This window comes from Apium graveolens, chromosome 11 (genome assembly GCF_009905375.1).
Source record: "Apium graveolens cultivar Ventura chromosome 11, ASM990537v1, whole genome shotgun sequence".
In the NCBI taxonomy this organism is placed as follows: Eukaryota; Viridiplantae; Streptophyta; class Magnoliopsida; order Apiales; family Apiaceae; genus Apium; species Apium graveolens.
This window is the reverse complement of record NC_133657.1, coordinates 98,312,126-98,327,468: the sequence shown is the minus strand read 5'-3', so window position 1 is coordinate 98,327,468 and position 15,343 is coordinate 98,312,126. Positions and strand designations below refer to the sequence as shown.

Genomic DNA, 15,343 nt, shown 5'->3' with positions numbered 1-15,343 from the left:
CTATGTGTTTCGGGGTTTTCTGTTTGTTAGGTAAAGGTTTGGTTTTTCAAAAATTATCGGACTGGAACCCATATCGGGCCGTTAAACCCGTTAAACCCGTCAAACCCCTGCGCTTTTATTTTTATAAAATTTAAAATATATAACGGCTCAATATTTTTGTATAATTAAATTGTACGTTATTTTGGTATAACTTTTCTATATTTTATTCAAAATAATATTTTATTAAATATTCCCCGTAAATAAATACCTAGAGTCGTTTTTTTAATTAAACGATCTATATCTCGTTTAATTCGTTATTTGGGATAGTTTTATTTCATAGAATTTAGTAAAGCAGCTCGTTATTATTGATTTTTTTGTTTATTTGTTTATTTGTTTTTGTTTTTCAAAAACACTCAGCCTGCCTTATCCTTTCTCTATATTAATCTTTTATCCAAAAACACCCGCCCTCAAACACCAACTCACATACCCCAGCCCTGTTCTTTTCCACCACCACCATCATCTTCCTTCATCTACTATTGTTTTGATTTTGTTTGAAGCCAAAAGAAAGAAATCAAAGCTGTGTTGTTCTCCTGTTTATCACGTTATACTCAAATTGATCTCTCCGATTTATTTCGATTCACTAATTCGTCGGTTTGAAGGGATTGTTGATTTTGATTAATCGCTTGATTATCTTAAAATTATAATTGATTGAATCGTTTGATTCAAGCTATTCTCTGCAATATTGCTACTGGTCTTCGTTGTTGGGTTCGTCGGAGTTTGACGGCGGCACCGTCATCGGTTTCTGACCGCCTTTTTGATGATTTATTATTATAATTAGCTTGTAGAAATTGTTCTTGTTGTGTTGATACTTATAAATTTTATAAGTTTGTGGCTGCTAATGCTGAAATCGAATTTATCAATGTTTTTGTTTTTGTAAATTTGTTCTTTTTTTCTTGTTATTGATTAGTTGCTATTAAGATTGCTAGTAGTAGATTGTAATTGTTGCTGGCTTCGTTTTAATGTACAAATCGCGGTGTTCGGTTGCAATTTGGGCTGGGTTTGTTATTTTTGGTTGAAGCCGGCGGAGTTTGATGTCTCTTCCGCGGCTGGAGTTATTTTTTCTGGAATTCCCGGGCTGTTCTTGGTCCGCTGCAGTCTTTGTTACTGTGGTTGTTTGTAGTGACTTTGTCGGTGAAGTGAAAGCTATTAAAGACTGTGTTTTTAGGCATGGTTGGTGCTGGTTTGGCGGGGGAAACCGGCTACCGGAGTTTCGCCGGATTCGGGCCTCGCCGGAATCTGGTAAAAACCCGGTAGGGTTCTTGGTGTTCTTCCCAACCCGGTTTCGACCCATAACCCGACCCAAATCTAGACCCCGGGTTTGGAGGGCGTCACAATAATAATAATAATAATAATTATTATTATTATTATTATTATAAGTTTTGGATTAGATTTGGAATAAGAATAATGATTAAATATATTGAGTAAATTGAAAAAGGAAAAGGAGTGATAATAATGTATAATCAATTATTTATTCTAATTCTAATAGTGGTAGTTTACTTTGTGTAGTTTATATAATCACACACCCTCTTTATTGAAAAGCACGAGTCAAAAACAAAGAAAAACCCTAGATAATCCATGAGAGCTACGTAGAGTGAGAGAAGCAAAGCGGAGGAAAAGAAAATAGGAGAAACAGTGTCAAGAGTCTTGGTTCGTAATCATAAGGTCTGATTGTTAATCTCATATCCATTACTTACTATTTGAAATTTGTTATATTGATCTCTCTTTTAATTAAATATTATTCTGATTGTGATAAAACTAGAGTACTTGGTATCTTGAAATTGTACAATAGTATTATATACAGGTTATAAGTTATTACGTCTTAATAAGTGAGTACATGTTACTAGTAGTTTTGGTAATAACTATTGGTAACTAACTTCAGTAAAAGAAAATTGTATACAAGTCCTTAAACCATCACTGTGATTTATGATATTATTTTAATAATTTTAGTGACTCTGCGTGTCCCTGGTTTTGTATTTTCAAGTCAGGTTTTAAATTTAATGTCACTAGATTATATATACTTAGTGTATATGTATTTTATTATTTTATATTATGTTTGATTTTGCACTAAAACATTAATTACATTAATTTTCATGAATCAGTGCGTCAGGGTGTATTTGCATGTATTACAAGTTACGTTTTAATATAATATTATTATATAAAATATTAATTTATTTGATGTCTTATTTATGAACTAAAATAATTAAGCTTTTTTTTTAGTTTAGCAGGAGGAATAAGTGGCATTTTGCACATGTATTATTAATTTGTTACACAAGATTTAAGAAGCCACGTTTTGTAAACGTCTGGCCATCATTATTTTTATTAGTATTATACTAGTCATGAGCATTTATGGTTTTGAATGTTAATGTTTTGTTTATGCATTAATTAATATTAACGTAAGACTAACTAATCCTAATGGTCAGGTCAGGAATAATTGCGTGAATAAATAATTTGAATTATATAGAAAGGGTCATATGATAATTATAATTATATTTTTTCATTTAGATCAGCCCCGTGAATTTAGAGGACTGTGTACGAATTTCGTTAGGGATTTTAGTTGTGATTTTTAAGATACGGATTTTGTCCCTTTTTATTCAGCGTTACTCCTCTTATAAATTAAATATCTCCGATTTGTTGAATTCCATATTTTATTTGCTCCATCAACATTGTTTGATCATTTTGATTTTCGGAAATTGTCTTGAAAATTTGATTTGAAAAATTTTAAATATCTGTTTATACGGTTTTCAAAAATTATTTATGACACCCTCTTCTTTGGAAATCTGAATTATTTGTCTCAGGTGATTTTTAAATTTTGCGAGAATATTTTTATTTGAACCTTTAGAGATATAGGGGTATTCGTTTGGCCCATGCCATATTCTTTTTCTAGAAGGTGTTTAGGGGGATCTGGGACTGTGCGATGGAGAGCTACCCCATTCATCGATTAGGATTTCAGACTTGATCATTATCTAGACTTAAATATTTAATTAGAGATTTCTACATTTATATTATTTGTTTAGACAGTTTGGAGATTTAATATTATTTTAGAGATTTTAGACTATTTAATTATTGTTAGAAATATATTAGTGCTCTGTTTGTAGGTTTATGGATTTTAAGTAATATCTCCTTCTATTTAAAGACGTGATCCTTTTCACATTGACCCCGCTCACCTTATTTAGATGATAGGTCAAGCAGTGGCTCAGGCTATACAACAAGCCTTGGCAAACCAAGGAAATCATAATAGCGAGGGAAATCGGAATGGACAAGGAAATCAGAATGGCGATGGAAATCAGAATGGACAAGGAAATCCAAATGGCAATGTGAATCAGAATCAGAACGCTCAGAATCCAAATGGAAATGGTTGGAGAGGTTTTTGAAGCAGAAACCAGACTCTTTTAGTTCAGCACCGACTCCTATTAATGCTGAAAATTGGATTTTTCATCTCGAGAAGATTTTTGATGCGTTGGGTTGTGATGAGATTCATAAGGTCATGTTAGCTGTGTATAAGTTGGAGGGTGATGCTCAGAGGTGGTGGAGAAGAGTGAAAGCTACTAGAGGAGAGCAGTATGCAGAGGCTTTGGAATGGCAGGGATTCAAGGAGGTATTCTATTAGAAGTACTTCTCTGATGCTGATAGGGAGGCTTATTTGAGAGATTTTCATTCTATTGTGCAGCATGATGATGAGAGCATTACTGATTATATGGCGAGGTTTATAAGGTTTGTTGGATTTGTTGGGGCAGTTACAGGGACTGCTGCACAGCAGGCTGTTAATTTTAAATGGTGTTTGAAGTCTTATTTAAGGGGTTCCATAATTTCTTTCAAATTTGATAATGTGGCAAAAGTGGCTGATGCAGCAAAAGATGTTGAGAAGAAGCACATAGATTTCAGGACTTCCAGGTCTAACAGTGGTAATAAGAGGACTAGGGATGATCAGGGTTTTATACAAGGTAGACAATGGTATGGAGGTGTAAGGGCGAAAACACGCGCTAATATTCACGCAAGTATACGCGTTCGCAAGTAATATAGAATACTTTCTAGTTCGTCCCCACAGAGACTCAGACTAATTATGTTCAATTAAACTCACTCACCAATGTATGATTACTTCTCAATGTTAAGACAATAACACTTAGATTTGAGTAACTAATTATTAACTACAATTAACTACTAAAATTAACCACTTAATTAACACTTCGAATTAACAATATTAAAACACTCATGAGATCACAACTTCATTACTACTTTCTTCAGTAGTCATTGTTATGACCCTTAGCATGCAACAGTGATGATATTAATCGAATAACACGAAACTGATAAAAGCCAACTTTCATTGTACTAATACCATTCTACCAAACATCCACAATTAAGATAGAAGTTGAATAGGCATCAATTATGTTGAGTCCCTATATGTCTACAGAAATTGACAACATAATGATTTAAGCACAAGTTATTCCTTTTGATTACACAGGGTGAATAAAATGGTTAGAGTTACCCACTAATCATGCAACATCGTACATGAACCTATGCTAGCATGGCAAGTTCTAAATCTCGAGATCCACCGTCGCTTCACAAGAGATTAACACCATATCTTATATGTTCGTGACACACATAAGACGAATACGCACAACCAATACTAGATATCATACAATTATCACACACTAAGGTATTAAACAACTAACTAAAGAATTCCATAGTAAATCCGTTACGACCCCATGAACACGATTAGCCCATGTTAGCACTCATCGTCATCATGGGTTCATATGAAAACATGATAAAATAACACAAGAGAATAATAAATAAACTAATTATATTAAACCAGAGTACGTCACAAGAGTAAATAGGTTCTAAATAAAGAAAACTAGCATCCAACGTTATAACGAAATAAAGAATCACAAGAAAATATGCTTCCCCTTCGTTGCGGTGTGCTAAAAATGGTCTTCTTCCTTATCACCTTCGCTCCTCGATTAATACAACGATCCAACACACGTGAAACGTCTCTGAAATCTACTTATATAGGAGTCCCATAAAACTCAGATTACACAGAAGTTGGAAACCAAATAGAAATAGAAGTCTAAAATAAATATTCTGAATTCTCGACCCTGCGCGGCCGCTCAGCATAGTTGAGCGGGCGCTCAGACCCTTACTGGAATTTTTGTCTGTTTTTGCTCCGTTTCTTCGCTGTAATCTGCTCCTCTCTTCCCACTTGCAGTGCTGAACACATGCCAAGGCTTATTTTTGATGAATTCTCCCCTGAAATGCAACTAATACCCTGAAATGCACAAACACTAGAAAAACGCATCAAATACACAAAATACTTGATTTCAAGACACCATTTTAAGCTATTATAAGACGTTCTAAGTGGTATAAAATGCCACTTATCACACCCCCAAACTTAAATTGATGCTTGTCCTCAAGCGTCACAGACTCAAAAACAAAATAAAAACATGCATGACTGTAATCTATATGAAATGCAGCGATCCCCCTTACTACGACCAAACCAACCAACTTACGACATCTCAACAAATGCAATTGAGCGACTAAAGGTCAATTACATCATGCAAACTAACATACATCCAGAAACGTGGTGTGTGCAGATGTTTAACAGATATACTTCGGAACTAGATCAATTATTATGACTCAACTATCATCAAGGCAATCACATGATTATACAAAGAATAAAAATTCTAGGCACAAAGTGACTTATAACACTACAAGAATCCTGAAGCTTATTACGGAATCAGGCTTTTTATTCATAACAATAATGCTTATTTGACCGTGCAATGAGTGAGGTCCACAAAAGACTTATACAATGGTATCCATGTAGCGAGCGTTAGGTTAGCGGATCCCAGACTCTAAAAGCCTTAGGTCACTAGGCACAAAGTCCCCTAAGAACTTAATAACTCGAATACCAAAGAGCCCACTCGTGATCAATTATGCACAAACACATACTTTTTTTTCTTTCTTTTTCTTTCTTTTTTTCTTTTTTTTTTTCTTTTTTTTTCAAAATTTCTGAGCAAGTGCGTTTCGCTCCATCTTGCTCAGCCCTAGACTACTCGCATAAACATACCAGCCGGCTACTAGCCATTTGACGCCTAGCCACAATTAGCAACGAATCCCATTTTTTTACTCCATTTTTTTCCTTTTCATGCCTTTATCACTAAGAACCTATTATAAAATTCTAAGCATAATAAATAGATTGTCCTCGAAAATAATCAGGCCATAACAACAATCTAGTCCTTAAGCATTCTCTAAGACTTAGTGAAAATACAAGTGTTTCTAGCATGCATATCAATCTACACGACTCAACATCACTTTAATGCTATCACTACACTCGCATCAACATCACAAATCAGTCGGCAAATCATCGCAAAAGGGATCATGGCATATGAATGAACTACATGACATGATAAACAAATAAAGCTATAAATAAAAAAAACTATATGGAAAAAATTATGCAATTATATGAACTAAACTATCATGAATATGCAACTATATGACACACACACAGAATATTCCTTAACTACCACCCCCAAACTTAAAATCTTCACTGTCCCCAGTGAAGGTAGTAGAAAGGAACACAGGGTATACCTACTCGGAGAGATCATCATCATCATCACCCTCAGTGGGTGGTGTATTAGGAGGCGGATATGTAGAATCCTCACCAAAAACTGGCCACTGGATGTCAGCTCCAAGGCCTCGAAAAGCGGTCCCTAGCGCAAGGGTGAGCTCTTGAGCAAACCTTCTCTGCGTCTCGTACATAGCATCCATCCTCCGTGAGAGCCTCCTATACTGGGCATCAGCCATCCCAGCACCCTCCTGAGCTCTAGAAGAACCAGCCTCATCACGCCTAGGCCTCGCCATAGTAGCACCTCGTGTTGGACGTCCTCCTGGAAGACGATAACCCAGCCCATGCTCCTCGGGCTCACCACCGGTCCACTCCTGCATCGCATTCAGAGTCCCAGAATCAATAGGAGCGGCCGGCAACTGTAACTGCTAATGAGACGGTCCCACCGCTCGGCAAATCTTAGTAACTGTGGATGCATATGAGATGTTCATGTGCTTAGCTCCCCTCAAAAACTTTAGAATTCCTTGGTAGATAAACTCACCAAGGTCCACATAGTACTCCTCATTCAAAATTCCCCACAATAACTGTGCTCTCTCAACTGTGACCTCATGTACATGTGAAGAAGGCAGAATATTAGCACAAATAAATGCATTCCATGCACGGGCATACCTGTTCATTGCGATCGCCGGAAAGTGACGATACTCATTAGTTCCAGTCTTGAAAGTCCATACTGTGCCTGACCTACAAAGAGTAGCACAAATCAAATCCAAGTCAAAATCCTCAGCAGTCTTCTCATTCCAGTTCTCCTCCGTGGGCTTCCTCTGTCTCTGCCCAATCACACGGCGAATCGCCGCTGGGTGATAATCAACCGTCATCCCCCGGACCACAGAAAAGCCATTCTTCTCGGCCTTCGCGTTCGCATAGAACTCGCGAACCACGCTCATCGGCACTACTTCAGGCGACTCACAAAAAGCTATCCACCCATTCTTAGCAATCATAGGCAGCAACTCACCATCCCTCCCCGATGGTAAAAATCCCCTCTTCTTCAGAATCGGCTTCCCCAGAAGCCTAGTGTACTCCTCCTCTACAGCCCTATCATTCAAACGAGGCCTCGCAGCTGTACCTCTCGAAGAATCAGCAGTAGGGACAGTGCTGTTGCTATCAATAGTCCTTGCTCTCTTGGGTGCCATCGAATCTGAATAAAAGTGCTTGATATTTGTGTTTTTATGTTTGGGAGAGAGTTGAAGTGTAGAAAGTGTGTGGGAGATATATGGGATAGGTGTATGTATATATAGGGTATGGATTAGGGTAGAATTTGATTAGTAGTGGGTTTATGGTATAAAATCATGGGATAATGAGGAATAGGTCGTGGGTTTTATGGGCTGTAATTTGTTTTTTTTTATTTTCTGATTTTTTTGGATTTTTTATGGACTAAATTTTTTTTTCTCCCAGCCGACCCCTGAGCGGGCGCTCAGGGGCTACTCGAATTTTTTTTTTCTGGTCCCGTTTTTCTGATTTTTTTGTGGTTTTGGATAGGCTATTAACTTCTAAGGGTTCCTGTAACAACAAATCATGGGTTGCCTCCCACGCAGCGCTTCTTTTTTCGTCATTAGCATGACGTTGCGTACCTTCCTCAAGTTGACAATAAAACGGCACTAACCACTTCTCGGTTTGCCGTGTCCCCATAGTAGTGCTTCAACCGCTGACCATTAACCTTGAATGCTTGGTCCGGATCATTCTCAAAAATCTCCACCGCTCCGTGTGGAAACACAGTTTTGACAATAAAAGATCCAGACCACCTTAATTTCAACTTCCAGGAAAAAGTCGGAGACGAGAGTTGAATAAGAGAACTTGTTGCCCCGGCATGAATAACTTAGGATGTAGCTTCCTATCGTGCCACCTCTTCACCTGTTCCTTGTACATTTTGTTGTTCTCGTACGCTTGGAGTCGAAATTCATCAAGTTCATTAAGCTGAAGCATTCGCTTCTTTCCAGCTGCATCTAGATCCAGGTTCAACTTTTTCAACGCCCAATAGGCCTTATGCTCAAGCTCCGCAGGTAAATGACATCCCTTACCATACACCAGTTGAAATGGGGACATACCAAGTGGAGTTTTGTATGCTGTTCAGTAAGCCCAAACAGCTTCATCGAGCTTTAAAGACCAATCCTTCCTTGACGGACAAACAACCTTTTCTAGAATGTGCTTGATCTCTCTGTTAGACACTTCCGCTTGACCATTTGTTTGCAGATGATAGGTAGTAGCAACTCGATGATTCACATTATAACGCTGCATCATAGAAGTAAACTTACGGTTGCAGAAATGCGACCCTTCATCACTTATGATTACTCGTGGCATTCCAAACCTTGTGAAAATCTGCTTATGAAGAAAATTCAACACTTCCCTTGCATCATTTGTTGGTAGAGCTTTGACTTCCACCCATTTTGAGACATAATCGACTGCCAGCAATATGTACTGATTGTTGCAGGACGAGATAAAAGGCCCCATGAAATCGATTCCCCAAACATCAAAGACCTCGACTTCAAGCATCACATTTAGCGGCATCTCATCCTTTCTCGTCAAATTTCCCACTCTTTGGCAACGATCACACCTTAAAACAAACTGATGAGCATCCTTAAACAAAGTAGGCCAGAAAAAACCTGCTTGCAGAATACGAGCTGTCGTCTTCTCACCACCATAGTGTCCACCATAAACTGTCGAGTGGTAGTCTCGTAATATCCCCTCCGTCTCACAGAATGGGATACATCTCCTGATGATCTGGTCAGCTCCCTGTCTAAACAAATACGGCTCATCCCACATATACCACTTCACCTCATGTAGAAACTTCTTCTTTTGAGCTGTGGTCAAATTAGGAGGTATTATATTGCTGACAAGATAATTCACAATATCTGCGAACCATGGCTCTTCCTCCCGAACTGCTAACAACTGCTCATCCGGAAAAGATTCGTTGATCAATGTCTTATCATGTGAAGTAGACTCGGGATTCTCCAATCTAGAGAGATGGTCAGCTACTTGATTCTCAGTACCTTTTCGATCCTTGATCTCTAACTCAAATTCTTGTAGTAAGAGCACCCAACGAATTAGTCTTGGCTTCGAATCCTTCTTAGAAACCAAATAGCGAATGGCCGCATGATCAGTGAATACTGTAACTTTTATCCCAAGCAGATAAGATCAAAATTTCTCGAAACCAAAGACTATAGCCAAGAGCTCCTTCTCAGTAGTGGTGTAGTTCATTTGGGCCCCATTTAAGGTTTTTCTAGCATAGTAGACCATATGAATGAGATTATTCTTGCGCTGCCCAAGAACTGCACCTACCGCATAATCACTCGCATCACACATCATCTCAAAAGGCTCTGTCCAATCTGGTGCTGTAATAACTGGTGCAGTGATTAAACTCTTCTTAAGAGTCTCGAATGTCGTCAAACATTCATCATCAAATTTGAAAGGCACATCCTTCTCAAGCAAGTTGCACAGCGGCTTAGATATCTTCGAAAAGTCCTTGATGGAACGCCGATAAAAACCCGCATGACCTAGAAAACTATGGATTCCTTTCACAGAAATAGGTGGTGGAAGATTTTCAATGACTCCCACCTTGGCTTTATCCACCTCAAGACCCTTGCTAGAGACCTTATGCCCAAGAATAATGCCTTCACGCACCATAAAATGACATTTTTCCCAATTGAGCACCAAATTAGTTTCCACACACCTTTTGAGCACAGCACAAAGATTATTCAAACATTCATCATACGAATGTCCAAAGATGGAGAAGTCATCCATGAACACCTCGACATTATTCCCAATCATGTCAGAGAATATAGCCATCATACATCTCTGAAAAGTGGCTGGTGCGCCACATAACCCAAACAAAACTCTGCGAAAAGCAAACGTGCCAAATGGACAAGTGAAGGTAGTCTTTTCTTGATCCTCTGGTGCAATACAAATTTGATTATACCCCGAGTAGCCATCTAGAAGACAGTAATACTCATGACCAGCCAACCTGTCAAGCATCTGATCAATAAACGAAAGAGGGAAGTGATCATTCCTCGTGGCCTTGTTCAACTTTCGGTAGTACATGCATACTCTCCATCTTGTGACTGTTCGAGTGGGGATGAGCTCATTCTTCTCATTTGCTACCATAGTAATACCCCATTTCTTAGGCACACATTGCACGGGGCTCACCCAAGAACTGTCAAAAATAGGATAAATGATTCATGCATCCAGCCACTTCAGTCTTTCTTCACCACCTCTTTCATGATAGGATTAAGTCTGCGCTGTTGCTCAACAGTTGGCTTACTACCCTCCTCTAGCAGAATCTTATGCATGCAATATGAAGGGCTGATCCCCTTGATGTCTGCTACGGTCCATCCAATAGCCGATTTAAATTCTCTCAAAATCCTTAAGAGTTTGTCCTCCTCACTACCTGAAAGGTCAGATACAATAATAACAGGTAATGTAGATGCATCACCTAAAAAAGCATACCTCAAGTGTTCAAGCAATAGCTTAAACTCCAAGGTAGGTGCTTCCTCAATTGATGGTTTGAGCTTTCCTTCAGTATTCTTGACGTCAGAAGTACCCAGAGATTCAAACGGCATGTCCAGCTTTCGCCTCCAGGGAGAAGCATTAAGATATTATAATTGCTCATTTCCATCCTCATCATCACTATCAAAATCCCCCACTAAGGCCTTTTCTAATGCATCAGACATTAGCATATGATCGAGTTCGGAAGTAACCGCAAAATCAATCAAATCCACTTTTAAGCACTCCTCATCTTCTGTAGGGAATTTCATTACTTTGAATACATTGAAGGTCACATCCTGATCCTGCACCCGCATAATAAGTTCACCCTTCTGCACATCTATCAAGGTACGACCAGTAGCCAAGAAAGGTCTTCCCAAGATTATGGGAATCTTCTTATCTTCCTCAAAATCCAGAATTACAAAGTCTGCAGGAAAGAAGAGCTTATCCACCTTGACTAGCACATCCTCCACTATGCCTCTTGGGTAAGTAATAGAACGATCAGCCAATTGTAGAGACATGTAGGTGGGTTTTGGATCAGGCAAGTCCAACTTTTTAAAGATCGACAACGGCATCAGATTTATGCTTGCTCCCAAATCGCAAAGGCACTTGTCGAAAGACAACTTGCCAATGATGCAAGGAATGGTGAAGCTACCTGGATCTTTAAGCTTTGGAGGTAACTTTTGATGCAGCACAGCACTGCATTCTTCCGTTAGAGCAACGGTCTCAAAGTCATCCAGTTTCACCTTCCTTGAAAGAATACTCTTTATAAACTTCGCATAACTAGGCATTTGTTCCAGAGCCTCAGCGAAAGGTATATTAATGTGAAGTTTCTTGAACACCTCCAGAAACTTACCGAACTGCTTATCCAGCTTTTGTTGTTGCAATCTCTTAGGGAAAGGTGGTGGAGGATAGAGCTGTTTCTCCCCTGTATTACCCTCAGGAAGAGTGTGTTCAACAGTAGTCTTCCTTGGTTCCGCCGCTTTCTCCTTTTGCTTAGCTTCTTCATCTCCAACTTCAGCTTCTCCTTCTTTTGCCTTTTTAGCATCAGCAACCTTCCCAGACCTTAAGGTAATAGCCTTGACTTGCTTTCTAGCTTCCTTCCTTCCTGGCACTTCAGTGTCACTGGGAAGTGTGCCAGGTTGACGATTGAGCACTGCATTTGCTATTTGACCGATTTGATTTTCCAAGGTCTTGATTGACACCGCCTGACTCTTGCACAACATCTTAAGTTCCTCAAAATCAGCACTAGTGGGGGCAGCTGCACCTCCCTGTTGAGGATATGATTGCCTTTGAGCATACTGCTGTGGTTGCTGGAATCCAGGTGGATTGAACTGTTTACTCACACCTTGCTGATATGGTGGCTGAATAGCATTCTGATTATTACCCCAGCTGAAATTTGGATGATTTCTATTGTTAGGATGATAAGTAGCTGGAACAGGCTGCTGTTGTCACTGATAATTGTTCACATACTAAACAGATTCGTTAACAAGAGAATACTGATCCTATTTGATTGACTCCATAGGTAGCTAGAGAATCGACCTTCATAGACAGCGCTTGGAGCTACGTTGCAATAGCGGTGGCTGCATCGACTTCCAGAATACCTGCTACCTTCCCCGACATCATCTTTTGAGTTGGGTTTTGATGCTCATTTGCAGCCATAGTCTCAATAAGATTATAAGCCTCAGTATAGCTTTTAGCCCACAAGGCGCCTCTAGCTGCTACATCGAGCATGGGCCAAGATTGGGCCCCTAAACCATTATAGAAACCAGTGATCACCATCCAATCGGGCATTCCATGATGTGGACACTTTCTCAACATTTCCTTGTAGCGCTCTCAAGCTTCGCACATAGATTCTGTAGGTTGCTGCGCAAACTGAGTAAGAGCACTCCTCATAGCAGCGGTCTTTGCCATTGGATAAAACTTCACCAGAAACTTTTGCGTAAGATCTTGCCAAGTAGTGACGGACCCAGCTGGTTCAGAATGTAACCAGTCCTTAGCTTTATCCCTCAGTGAGAATGGAAAAAGCCTCAGCTTGATAGCCTCATCAGATCTCGACAAAATTCCTTATATGCATGTTGGGGTCTTCAGTCGCAGCTCCTCCGAAAGAAACAGAGTTCTGCACCATCTGAATAGTGCCCGGCTTGATTTCAAAGTTATTGGCCTCAATAGCCGGGTGCATGATGCTAGACTGAATGTCATCAATTTTAGGCTGAGAAAAATCCATAAGAGCTGGATCTGCCGGAACAATATGATCACCCATGATTAATGGCTCCTTCTGTTCACTTCCTGAATCCGAATCTTCAAAATATATCTTCTCCGGAATATCAAAAACTTCATCTGTCTCCTCAGCTGTATCTAAAGTCCTCTTGCGAGTACGAGAATGAGTTTGCATAAACGCTCGCTAAATTACCTGAAACACAACCTAAAACAATAAGTAACACGTCTTAATCACTGAGTCCTAACGACCAATGATGGTAAGTACATAAACTAAACAAATACGCCGAGTCCCCGGCAGCGGCGCCAAAAACTTGTTAGGGCGAAAACACGCGCTAATATTCACGCAAGCATACACGTTCGCAAGTAATATAGAATACTTTCTAGTTCATTCCCACAGAGACTCAGACTAATTATGTTCAATTAAACTCACTCACCAATGTATGATTACTTCTCAATGTTAAGACAATAACACTTAGATTTGAGTAACTAATTATTAACTACAATTAACTACTAAAATTAACCAGTTAATTAACACTTCGAATTAACAATATTAAAACACTCATGAGATCACAACTTCATTACTACTTTCTTCAATAGTCATTGTTATGACCCCTAGCATGCAACAGTGATGATATTAATCGAATAACACGAAACTGATAAAAGCCAACTTTCATTGTACTAATACCATTCTACCAAACATCCACAATTAAGATAGAAGTTGAATAGGCATCAATTATGTTGAGTCCCAATATGTCTACAGAAATTGACAACATAATGATTTAAGCACAAGTTATTCCTTTTGATTACATAGGGCGAATAAAACGGTTAGAGTTACCCACTAATCATACAACATCGTACATGAACCTATGCTAGCATGGCAAGTTCTAAATCTCGAGATCCACCATCGCTTCACAAGAGATTAACACCCTATCTTATATGTTCGCGACGCACATAAGACGAATACGCACAACCAATACTAGATATCATACAATCATCACACACTAAGGTATTAAACAACTAACTAAAGAATTCCATAGTAAATCTGTTACGACCCCATGATCACGATTAGCCCATGTTAACACTCATCATCATCATGGGTTCATATGAAAACATGATAAAATAACACAAGAGAATAATAAATAAACTAATTATATTAAACCAGAGTACGTCACAAGAGTAAATAGGTTCAAAGTAAAGAAAACTAGCATCCAACGTTATAACGAAATAAAGAATCACAAGAAAATATGCTTCCCCTTCGTTGCGGTGTGCTTAAAACGGTCTTCTTCCTTATCTCCTTCGCTCCTCGATTAATACAACGATCCAACACACGTGAAACGTCTCTGAAATCTACTTATATAGGAGTCCCATAAAACTCAGATTAAACAGAAGTTAGAAGCCAAACAGAAATAGAAGTCTAAAATAAATATTCTAAATTCTCGACCCTGCGCGGCCGCTCAGCATAGCTGAGCGGGCGCTCAGACCCTTACTGGAATTTTTGTCTGTTTTTGCTCCGTTTCTTCGCTGTAATCTGCTCCTCTCTTCCCACTTGCAATGCTGAACACATGCCAAGGCTTATTTTTGATGAATTCTCCCCCGAAATGCAACTAATACCCTGAAATGCACAAACACTAGAAAAACGTATCAAATACACAAAATACTTGATTTCAAGACATCAATTTAAGCTATTATAAGACGTTCTAAGTGGTATAAAATGCCACTTATCACACCCCCAAACTTAAATTGATGCTTGTCCTCAAGCGTCACAGACTCAAAAACAAAATAAAAACATGCATGACTGCAATCTATATGAAATGCAGCGATCCCCTTACTACGACCAAACCAACCAACTTACGACATCTCAACAAATGCAATTAGGCGACTAAAGATCAATTACATCATGCAAACTAACATACAGCCAGAAACGTGGTGTGTGCAGATGCTTAACAGATATACTTCGGAACTAGATCAATTATTATGACTCAACTATCATCAAGG

At 38.9% G+C, this 15,343-nt stretch overlaps 1 non-coding gene across 1 annotated transcript; it reads left to right on the top strand.

Moving 5' to 3' along the window:
• The first annotated feature begins 12,920 nt into the window (after positions 1–12,920).
• LOC141698815 (small nucleolar RNA R71) lies at positions 12,921–13,027 on the top strand. Its single transcript, XR_012565316.1, has one exon. It is a non-coding gene; the product is annotated as a small nucleolar RNA R71 (small nucleolar RNA).
• Positions 13,028–15,343: the final 2,316 nt, after the last annotated feature.